This window comes from Melanerpes formicivorus, unplaced genomic scaffold (assembly GCF_026170545.1).
Source record: "Melanerpes formicivorus ecotype bairdi unplaced genomic scaffold, bMelFor1.0.p_v2 SCAF_53, whole genome shotgun sequence".
In the NCBI taxonomy this organism is placed as follows: Eukaryota; Metazoa; Chordata; class Aves; order Piciformes; family Picidae; genus Melanerpes; species Melanerpes formicivorus.
In genome coordinates, this window is record NW_027142405.1 from 3,234,327 (window position 1) to 3,245,923 (window position 11,597).

Sequence of the window (11,597 nt, forward strand, 5' to 3'; positions counted from 1 at the left end):
ACATCCACTACAGGTTTAGAACAGAGACAGATGCAGGCACATGTCACTTTCAAGAATCATAGAATCACAGAATTTTTTGGTAGGAAAAGATCTCTAAGATTATCGAGTTCAACTGTCAACCTAAAACCACCACTGAAAATGCTGTGTCTGTACATTTCTTGAACACATCCAGGGACAGTGACCCCACCACCTTCCTGGGCATCCTATTTTTGGTAAAGAAATTGTTCCTAATATCCAGTCTAAACCTCTCTGGCCCTTGACGTGGCTCTGAGCAGCTTGATCAAGGTGAGGATGCCCCTGCGTACTGCAGAGGGGGCTGGACTACATGACCTTTGGAGGGCCCTTCCAACCCAGACCATTCAATGATTCTGTGGTAATTTCAGGCCATTTCCTCTCATCCTATCACCTGATACTAGGGAGAAGAGACCTACAACCTCCTTTTGAGGTAGTTGCAGAGAGCAATGAGGTCTTCCCTCAGCCTCCTCTTCTCCAGATTAAACAAACCCAGTTTCCTCAGCTGATCCTCATAAGACTTGTTTTCCAGGCCCTTTACCAGGTTTTTTTGTCCTTCTCTGGACACGCTCCAGCAACTCAGTTGTCTTGCTTGTAGTGAGTGGCCCAAAACTGAACACAGTACCCAAGGTGCAGCCTCAGAAGTGTCAAGTACAGGGGCACAATCACTTCCCTGCTCCTGCTGGCAAAACTATTCTTAATATAGGCCAGGATGTTGGCTGCCTTGGCCATCCGAGCACACTGCTGGCTCAAGTTCAGATGACTGTCAATCAGCAGTAGCCACAGCTCCTTTTCTGCAGGCAACTTTGCAGGCAGCTTTTCAGCCACTCTGCCCAAAGCCTATAGCATTGTATGGGGTTGCTGTGACCTGATTGCAGAACCTGGCACTCAGTTTTGCTAAACCTTGGCTCATTGATCCAGCCTGTCCAGATTGCTTTGCAGAACCTCCCTACCCTCAAGCAGGTCAACACTCCTACCCTATATAGTGTCATCTGCAAACTTACTGAGGATGCACTCCAGAGCACTGATAATGATATTAAAGAGAACTGGCCCCAGTACTGAGCTCTGGGGAACACCACTTGTGACTGGCTGCCAGCTGGTTTTAATTCCATTCACCACCGCTCTTTCAGCCCAGTCATCCACCCATGTTCACAGTCCAGTTATTCTAGTGTTCAAGTTAGAATAGAATAGACCAGGTTGGAAGAGACCTTTGAAATCATCCTGTGCAACCAACACTATCTGATCAACTAAACCATGGCACCAAGCACTCCATCAAGTCTCTTCATAAACACCTCCAGTGCAGAGTTACCTTTAAAATCACAGAATAAACTTCCAAATTTCCTCTTAGATTCAAGAAGGAAGAGCTAGTTAAAAGTATACTTTAAACAGTCCAGAAGTAGTAGAGGAAAACCACAAAGGCCACAGAAAATGTAGCACTTCAATCAGTATCACATAAAAAGCCACTTTCACAACTGCAAGAAAGCTGTAGCTTACTCTTGTTCTAGGCTTCCACAGGGTGTTGGTTCCACAGATTTGAACCCTCCTGGACAAATATCCTGCCTGCCACATGGAGAGCAACAAGTCCTTTCTCAAGGAAGTTCTTGTTTGAATCCCATATAGAGGACACTGGTCAGACATCAGTGCCTCTCTCACTAATCTTAGATCCTTTCTTGGATGATTCTCTCTGTGGCAAGAAACTGCCCTTGTGCATCCCAAGAAGATTTGAGTGTTGAAAGCAGAAGGACACTCTCATGAAGCCTAATTATCTTAAACCATAATTCATCACATTGCAGAACGCCTTGTGGTGTCTAGGCCAGCATAAGCTGGGAGATCTCCCATCACAGTGCATCATCACTGCTATCCAGACGTGCTCTTCCTAAAGCAGGCTGTTGTAATCAGAGGAAAACACACACTCACAGCTGTGTTTCTAGCTTCATAGTATACCTAGTGCTATCTCCAAACAAGTAGGTTTTTTCAGCTTTTGCTACCCAAAATCCATTGCAGCAGATCACTTATTTAAGATGTATAAGGGAAAAGGAAGTGGTCTTAGAAGCAGAGGGGAAAAAAAAGGGAAAGCACTGGAAAATGTATCATAGACATCACTGACAGCTTCAGACAAAACTAGTACGACAAGCCAAAGAAGTAACTAAATAATCTCTTCTGTTATGGAGATAATGGGGTTTGATTCCCCAAAACTGTATCAAATTTTCTATGCATTTGCACTGTCTTATGGTTAAGTGCTCTTTCCCCCTGAACATTTGAAGGGGAACATACTCCAAAGACACACTAGCTAGATTACATGGACACATTATAAGTTTCACAATCTTGAGAGCATCCTACTTTGATCTCAGAGGGTGATTGTTGGAATCCCACAGAGCAAAAAGATAGCACAGGAGGGTATTTTCACTGATACACACATAAGGAAAAATTCCTGAGATTTCTGTGAAATTGCTTTGCTTCAGACTTTTTTCTCAAGTGTTTCATTTCAACTATAAATAGAAAATAGAATCTCATGACAAAGATGTAGTTGACATAGTGTGCAATTTATCATCTGTGAGCACATTTCAGAGCACTTGTCTAAAAGCTGACTTGCTGTGTGGACTGTAGAATATGACTATTTTAATATATTCCATGACAAATCAAGTGAAAGTAGCTGGGATGCAAACAATCCACAAAGAAAATTCTCCATTGCCCGTCCTGATCTGGACTTCTTTGTGGTAACAGATAACTTTCTGGAGCCAAAACTCTTCCAGCATAAACAGAAAAGGGGTTGCTTCTCTGGCTCACTTCCTACCATGCATCTGCCATGACTTGTAAAGACCTGTTCCTGGAGGAGCACCACTAAATAGATTTGACTTCTTCCCCACCTACAAAAACACCACAGACATGCAAATTATCATAGGTAGAGACAGCCACTGAAGTCAGTAAACTAACATCAACAAAAGCAAAAGCATCTGGTTCCAAGGTTGTCACTTCTTTCTGCAGTACCTTTCTCCTGAGAACTGTTTGCAGCAGGAATGAAAAATAATGGCTTACAGTAGGTCACTTATGCAGAAATATTCATATTCCTCCACATCTCAGAAAGCAGACACATGGCTGTAAACCTACCTTTACTCTACTAGTACCAGCATAATTGAAAGAAACTGCTAACCACATCTGATAACTGTAGTGTAACATGTCAAGGGCTGTACATGATTTAAGGCTACAATGTAGCAGAATAGAATAGAATAGAATAGACCAGACCAGGTTGGAAAAGACCTTCAAGATCATGTCCAACCATTCATTCAACACCACCTTATCAACTAAACCATGTAACCAAGCACCCTATCAAGTCTCCAAAAAAACCCTGCATGTCTCCTGGGCCATGCGCTGTTACCTCTCCCAAGTGCCATTCGTCTCCATGGGTCCCAGTTCTTTCCCACACCAACACTCAGTCGTTCTCCTTCACCACATACACCCTCAGGCCCATGGTTTCAGCTGTTCCATATACGTGATACGAGAAGTGGAAGCAGTGAGGTCCTTCTGGGCTGTACACTGGGCTGAGCAGATGGCCCACAAAGCCAGGGCAGGCATCGCTGCCTTGCAGGTAGATGTAGTAGCCATCTCCAGATGTGTGGTCATTGGCAGGGCCAGTGTTTGGTGTGGGTGCTGGCCCCTTGTGCCTTATCCAATCCAAGATGTCACTCTTGGCCTGTTTCCACGCACAGAAGGTGACATCAAACGATGTCTAGGAGGTGAAGTGCCCAACCTCATAGAGCAGACGGTGACTACTATAGAAGCGGGTTCTAACTTCAGCCCACTTGAATTTTGGCCTCAGTGTCTACACAGTACTGAACGTATTTGCATTATCACTGAAACAAAACCTTTTCTTTTTTCTGCTTTAAGAGGCTGCCCATGTGCTGCAAACTCATAACTTTACCACGGATCAGTGGTCAAGCAGTTGAAAAGTTGCCTTGCCCCTCCAAGCCACTTTCCAACTCTTTTTTTGCACTGCCATAAATCCAGAGTGACAAGTCTGGCTCCAACTTAAGTCTCTGGATTTGCACGGAATAACTGATAGCAGACCTTGTCCCATCGTTTTTGTTTTACAAATGTTGCAATAAACTAAAGCAACAGCAGACAACAGTTCTTACAGAATAAGGCTCTGACCAATACTGTCTGACTTTTCTCTGTATCCTGTACTGCTTCTTTATGAAAGCGGCACTTAGTCCTGCAACTGGTCACAGCCAATAGCCCTACACTCTAGTGGGCACACCACCAGAGGGCAATGAAACTCATCAACTGTGTCAGCATCTTATAGACGGAACCTTCTGGCCCCAGGGCTAGGAGGTGGAAAGATCCATAAGCAAACTCATCAGCTGCCATGAAATGACCTGTACCCATTTTAAGACCACAACTGGTCTCTGCTCCTGCCCAACATTACAACAGGACATCAGATTGCAACTTCTCTTCTTGTACTGGTCAAACCTTGCAAAATTAACAGCTTCTGTAATCATAACAGGCAAAAATTTATTGGTGTCCTGAGAGTCCAAGAAAATTCCTTCCAGTGGAGAAATCTTACCCCAAGCTGTAAACATGCCATCGGCCTCATGTTCCTTCATATCCCTGCACCTCCATGCCGTTCAGGTGAGGGAGACAACCAACTTCTCCTGAGCCCCACCAGCTAGGAAGTTATTTGTTGAGATGAATTTGAATTTATAACATTCTTTGAGATGTGATAAATTGTCATTGAGGAGTTTTCACTCTTCTGGGGTGGTTTTCATTTTTCTGTGTCTATTATGTACAAATGCTGTTTCCGAAACACAATCGGAGGCTAAGAATTGGTTATTATATAAATTCCTGTGCATAACTTCCCAGCACACTCCTTTTGATGCAGCTCAGAGCATGATTGCCTTCTGGGCTGCATGAACTCACTGCCAGCTCATGTTGATCTTCTCATCAATCAATAAACTCAAGTTTCTTTCTTCAGAGATACTCTCAAACCCACTCTGTACCCAGCCTGTATTTGTGCACGGGACTGGCCAGACCCAGGTGCAGGACCTTGTCCTTGGACTTGTTGAACCTCATGCAGTTGGCACTGGCCTGCTTCTCAAACCTGTCAAGATCCTTCTGGATGGCATCCCTCCCCTTGAATCCACTGCAGTGCACAGTTGGATGTCATTGGCAAACTTGTTGAAGGTAGACTTGCTGCCACTGTCCATGTCGCTATCAAAGATGTCAAAGATCACTGGACCCAGTACAGAGCATTAAGGATCTCTATTTGTCACTGGTCTCAACCTGGACATCAAGCCGTTGGTCACAACCCTCTGAGTTCATCCATCGAGCCATTATCTTATCCGTTGGTTGATGGATGATGAGATCCTCTCAATCAGCCTCCTGTTTTGACAGTCCATATATTCAGAGGGTGTTTGGGTAGAGCATGTGCAGATGTGGCCTGATGTAAGAACGTGTGTCCTACTCACAGATGTATGACCTGTGAGTACCTGGCTGATAGCTCCTCATCTCTGCTGTGCTCAGCTCTGGATTACACCAGAACAAGCTCAGTATCATATATGCAGCATCCAGCTATTGGCAAAGTCTTCCTTGTTTTCCTTGCCATTAATCTGGGTCTGATCAGAGAAGGGGTTGAAGTCCATGGGAGCCAAACTGATTTCACAGCTTCACAGAATCAGCATTTTAATGACGTTAAAAATAATTCATTAATACAAAGCCAAGGAATGAAGTCAAACATTTGCCATAAGTAATTAGAGCTTTAAAAAGCAAGTATGCTGTCTGCTAGACAGTATCAAGCAGAGCAACTTTCATCTTCTAGGCATGAGTCAGAAGATAAGATTAACTTTCAACACTACTATACCAGCATTAATGATTGATATCTCAAAGATGGCTGCCACGATGGAGCTCGCATACTTACCAATGAAGAAGCACAACTCCAAGAGGTACAAAAATAGAGTTCAAAAAAGTCTGAGGAAAATAAAGAGCTCACACAAATTTGAGAGTGCTTTGATTTTGACAGATGGACTAGGAGAAGGCTTCTGTATAAACAAGGAAAGTAGTTGGGGCATGTAAAAGATGAAGTGATTTAAGAAGTAGAGTGGGAAGAGAAAGAGACAACTGAGACTGGGATTTGGAACAAGATTCTGTAAATGTTGCTTTAACTATTAATTGAAGAGTAAACAGCCTATTAAATTCTTATGGAATATGTGCATGAAAAACAGAAGCACAAGTCAGATTTGCCCCATGTGGATGTTGTTTATGAAGCAGCCTCCTTGGAAATGTTCCTCAGACTTTTGACAGATGAACTTTCTGTAGGTTGTACATTTGAACACGGAATGCCTATTGTTTCCATCTGCCTTTGGCTTGTACAGTTCCTTGGGGGCTTAATACAGAGACAGACATTGAGTGGAAAGAAGGGTTTATTGAGTGACAAAAGCACATTCTATGAGAATGCACTAGAAGAAGAAGAAAACAAAAAAAACCACAGCCAAACAAAAATCCACACACACCCCCCCCACCCCCAACCAGCAAAACAAAACCAATTCACAACCAACCACTGGTTCCTTCAGAAATGAAATCATTGCAGATGGAAAAAAAGGCTTTTTAAAACATGCATGCATTTTTCATGGAGTGGGCCTAAAGCATTTATTTATATTTCATCTCTGTATGACATGGTTTTGCTCATCTAATTCCATTTAGAACATTACAATTTTTGTTTCAAATGTCTCTCTGCTGAAGCATATTCTGTAAAGTGCCCTGGAGCTGCTGGTATTGTGAATGTTATCTAAATGACTCACTCGGATTTTTAAGGACAACTCATCTTAGAAATACAGTATTCTGGTTTTCAATTATTTTTAAGTTTTCAGTTTGGGGTGCAAAGAAGAAAGCAGTAGAACAACAGATAGCATTTGAATGAAGTCACACAATTGCTGCTGTTTTCTACTTTATGGGATGAAGCTAGGCAGGTGCAAGGGGCATTCTTTCTCCTGATATGCACAGGGTAAATCCTGATAGCTTATGGCATTCCTGCAAAGTTCATTTCAGGAAAAATACAAATCCCTCTGTGACTGGGAAGCAAAATACAACTGTCAAACAGTGCTGCATATATGATGTTGTTTCCATTGTGTTGTTACCTATTCTATACATAGCAGGACTTCAATTTAGCATTTCATGCACATATTTGTCTTATCATGCTTGCATATACCTGTGTGGTGAAATTCTACCTCCACTAGAAAGGAAGTTTTCTTAAAACACATAGTGTACCAAATAGGATCACAGGGTGTTAGGGGTTGGAAGGGACCTCCAAAGATCATCGAGTCCAACCCACCTGCCAGAGCAGGACCATAGAAGCTAGCACAGGTTGCACAGGAACGTATCCAGATAGGTCATGAAAGTCTCCAGAGAAGGAGACTCCACAGCTTCCCTGAGGAGTCTGTTCCAGTGCTCTGTGACCCTCACTGTGAAGAAGTTCCTCCTCATGTTGAGATGGAAACTCCTGTGCTGGAGTTTATATCCATTACCCCTTCTCCTATCACAGGGTGCAATGGAGATAAGCCTGTCCCCTCTCTCTTGACACCCAGCCCTCAAATATTTATAAACATTTATCCATTGTTTATAAACCTTTATTGATTATTCATAAACATTTATCAAACCAAACTTTCACAAATACTTGCTTCATACAGAGTAGGTCAGGTTCTGTGTGACGTCTAGCTCAGGGCCCCTTGAGACTGCAAAGCCTGTATTTTGAAGGCAGGATTTGTTATTTTGCTGAAGTAGACTGAGTTAAGGGCTGAATTGTATGCTTTAAAAAAAAAAGTAGATTTGAACTCAAGAACACCTCATTGACAGTGAATAGTCACTATAAAAATGATACTTCTACAGGACCCACACACCACAAGACAGGAATTAATTGGCTATCTAGCTCCTTTGACTACAAGAAGACAACTCTGAGTTATCTTCCGTCACACTGGCTATTTCTGTACAGAGACAGCAAACTAATTGCAGGCACCGTCCTTTCAGACAGTACAGACACCTAGTTGAGACCAACACATTTATTTTTACATATGGAAATGCACAATGTGAACTGTATTTGTTGACTAGTCTCTGCAATTAAACTAAAGCAAGCTGGACTTCTGCTCAGTAGAGATTAAGCTTTTCTCAGGCTGCCAGGGCACTACTCTGAAGGACTCAGGACATTTTTCAGAATAGAAGATCATGTTTTCCTACATGACTACCCCCCAGCCTTAACCAATCAGGCAATATCATGCCCTAAAACTTAAGGCCAAAAAGGATACCAGATGCATCTGCTGTGTATTCAGAGACTATCAACTTTAACAAAAACCTCCTAGTTGATGCCCAAATGCTTTAGTGACAAAAAAAAAAAGCACTTCAATGCTTAGAAAGCTATCTGCCCCAGACACAGGGCTGGCAAGACCTGAGGAAGCTCTGCAATGGAATTAATCACGTGAGATGTACATAAATGATCCTAGCAGACAAACCACACCTCATGCTGTATGAGGTGAAAGATCCACAAAGCCTGCCAACCTGACCCAGGGAAAATTCCCTCCCAGACCAACTAAGGCAATCTATAATCACTCTCTACACCACCTACAAAGAGATCTCCTGCTGTGGCCAATCTCTAATGCTTCAGGGAAAGCAATTAATAACAATGAAAAGAAGCAGTGTAAAGAAATCTTTGTTCATTGCACAAGGAAGGAGATTAAAAGAAACCTGTCCTGATCATCTTCAGACAACTCACTGAAAATCTGAGCCACGACATTCAGGTCTGTTGTGAACACAGAGTTGCTGGCTATAAGCTTTTGAGTGCAGTCTTCCCCGAAGCAAAGGGGCTAGCAAAGCTAGCTGCACAGGGACCCAGCTGTCCATCCCAGGCTCACCAAAAGGCTTGGAGTGATTGCAATTATATGATTTTTCTCTAGAGGTACACACTCCTGCTCAACAGACCTCACAGCTTCTTATTTCAAGACTTCTTATTTCAAGCTTCTTATTTCAAGACTGAACTTCAGCTGAACTTCAGCTTCTGTCAGCCAGAAAGAAAAGCCTCTGCTATCAGGTACCATCTTCAGAGGTATCATTCTCTTAGCCTACTCTTAAATTAGTTGAACATTCTGAATCTTTTAAGCCCCTCATTCCACTGCTTGTTTTCCAGTCTTTAAATCACTTTATACCCCAGCTTGGCCAGAATAGGACACTTCATCCTAAGACAAAGCTTACAAACTGCTATTTCTCTTTTTCACAGGTCATGCCAGCTCTTCGCAGCACAGCAGTAAAAATTCAAGTTAAAGGAATTATCTGTGATGCAACTTAAGTTCTTCTGCAAGGCACTGCTTTCTAAAATGTCATTTACTCCATGCTCTGTTCTAGTGTGTACTGGTTAGGGCTTGAAAAATTCTGTTTTGTTGAAGCAGAAACATTCAGCTAGGTGATCACACTTTAATTTGCCTTATTGTTTACCACCTCAGTAATTTTTGAATCTGACCTGACCAGCAAATGTTATACATCAACTGACTTGATCACTAATCAAGATTTAGCTGCCCAACCCACCCAGGGTATAGAGAATAAATTTACAGTAGAAGTACCTGAAAGAGCTTGAATGAATTATGGTGAGAGGATGCTTGCCTGTAGAGACTGGAAGCAGAGAAAGATTATTGAATGAGTATTTTAGGCAGGGGGGCAAGCTATAAAGCTGAAGAGTTTTTCTTCACTTGTACAGAGAAGAAAGAAAAAAAATAATTAAAAAAAAAAAAAGAAGGAGATATTTTACTCAGTGGTTGTCAACTGCATTGCTGATTGAGGTGGAAAATCTGTGAAGGAGCCCCTTGTTAGACCTGTTGGCAGTGTATCATCCAGCTCTGTATATGCTTTTTCTGCACCATGCAGGCATTTTTCATTTCATATATCACTCAGAACTTGCTGTAACCCTTCCAAAAGTCACATTATATTGTCATATACTTCCATTAAGACAAAGGCCTTCACGAAGAAACTGGCTGCTCTGGAAGAGCATAGGGAGTGGGCACTACAGGTGGCCTTCTCACATTGAGATGCTCCACTGACATGCCTAGCCAGGTAGAGAGTGTTTCTACTGAAAATGAATTGCATATCCCCACCTTCCAGCATCCATCTTTATGCACAGGGTTTTGTACCCGGGCGTTTGGCACCTTTCTAACATCCTTCTCCGCCACCAGCCTATCCCATGCCAATTCTACTACTTGCAACATTTCCAGCCAAATTAAACACAGCAGTGGTTTCCAACAAATAACAAAATTTCTGAAACCTAAGGAAAACTAAGCAACATATCTTAAACTGTTGACTACAGCCCTATTCCCTGAAGAGAAGAAGGCCAGGCCATATCGTATTTCCTTCACAGGAAGGAGATACTTATTTTTTTTCTCTCAGCAAAACCACTAAAAAATATGCCATATGAGAAGTAAATGTTGCACTGATTAAAGGCCTCACTTTTTAGATAAGTTATCAGAGGTCTGACCAATCAAATCAGAGTATCCAACAGCGATTTTTGTTCCTGAATCTGCACATCAGCTCTAGCATACTAACCAAATAGCAGCTGAGGTATTCTGCCACCTCAGAAAAAAAGGAGCAAACAAATAAATAAATAAATCTTGCTGCTGATTCTGTTTAACTAATTCTTTTTTCTGTTGTGCACTAGTGACATGTGATACGACACTGTTGCCACACTTTGCCCTAGAAGGCATCATCACACAGGAGAGAGCCCCCCTCCTTTGCTCTTACAGCAGCACTTTAAATTCTTTGTGCATCCTGTGGGATGAGACAAAACTGCTACATAATAGGAGATTAATTATGCTGTTATTTAGACACAATCTTCACGCTCCTTCCCCTGACTTCTATATCCAGTATCACTTCAAAAATGAGTGCAACAAAGTAACGGAGCTCTGCATCAGCCTGCACAAAAAAGTAATTAAAACGAATTGAGCTTATACCTGACAGAAGCAGCTAACTATACAAACCATTCACTGTTCACATTCACAACAGACAAGTACAAGGCTCACCTGGGTTAGAAGGAATTGGAAAAGGACATTTTAAGGTGTGTGTGACAGTTTAGGCTGTGCCTTTAAGAAAAGACAGCTGCAGAATTCTCTAGCTGAATGTTTAAGTGTAAAAAGAAAAACAAAGATTAATTCTAAATGAGTTTCATTGGTCAGATGTGGGATGTACCATAGCAAATATCTCTAACATTCTTTCACTCACTCCAGCTTCAGTCAGTCTGTCTTTTGTTTCTTGGACAAAGTGCATGCAGCTGACCCTGGACTGAAACTGATAAGATAAGAAAAACTTACTTTCTTAACCACTGCTTTGAGCTAACGAATTTCCCTTAACATCCTTTTCTCTCTTTTCCTTCTTTTTCATCTAATTAACTGAAGGGGAAAGGGAAGAGGGAGAGAGGTTGGGGGGAAACCTGAGGTGGGATCCTCCTGCGAGGGGGATTTTTCCTGTGTTGTGTTGTTTCCTGTAAATTCTTGTGTAATATTGCAAATACTGTATATTTTGTATATATTCATTGCATTTCATTATTGCGTGTAAATTACAGCCCTCAT

General features: G+C 42.1%; 1 long non-coding RNA gene across 1 annotated transcript in view; it reads left to right on the forward strand.

The window, feature by feature from the left end:
* The window catches only part of LOC137452436 (uncharacterized), a 160,396-nt gene extending 149,042 nt beyond the window's left edge, over window positions 1-11,354 (forward strand). The window contains exon 4 of the long non-coding RNA XR_010990086.1: window positions 9,266-11,354. This is a non-coding gene — a long non-coding RNA (uncharacterized lncRNA). The remainder of the gene's footprint in view (window positions 1-9,265) is intronic.
* Window positions 11,355-11,597: the final 243 nt, after the last annotated feature.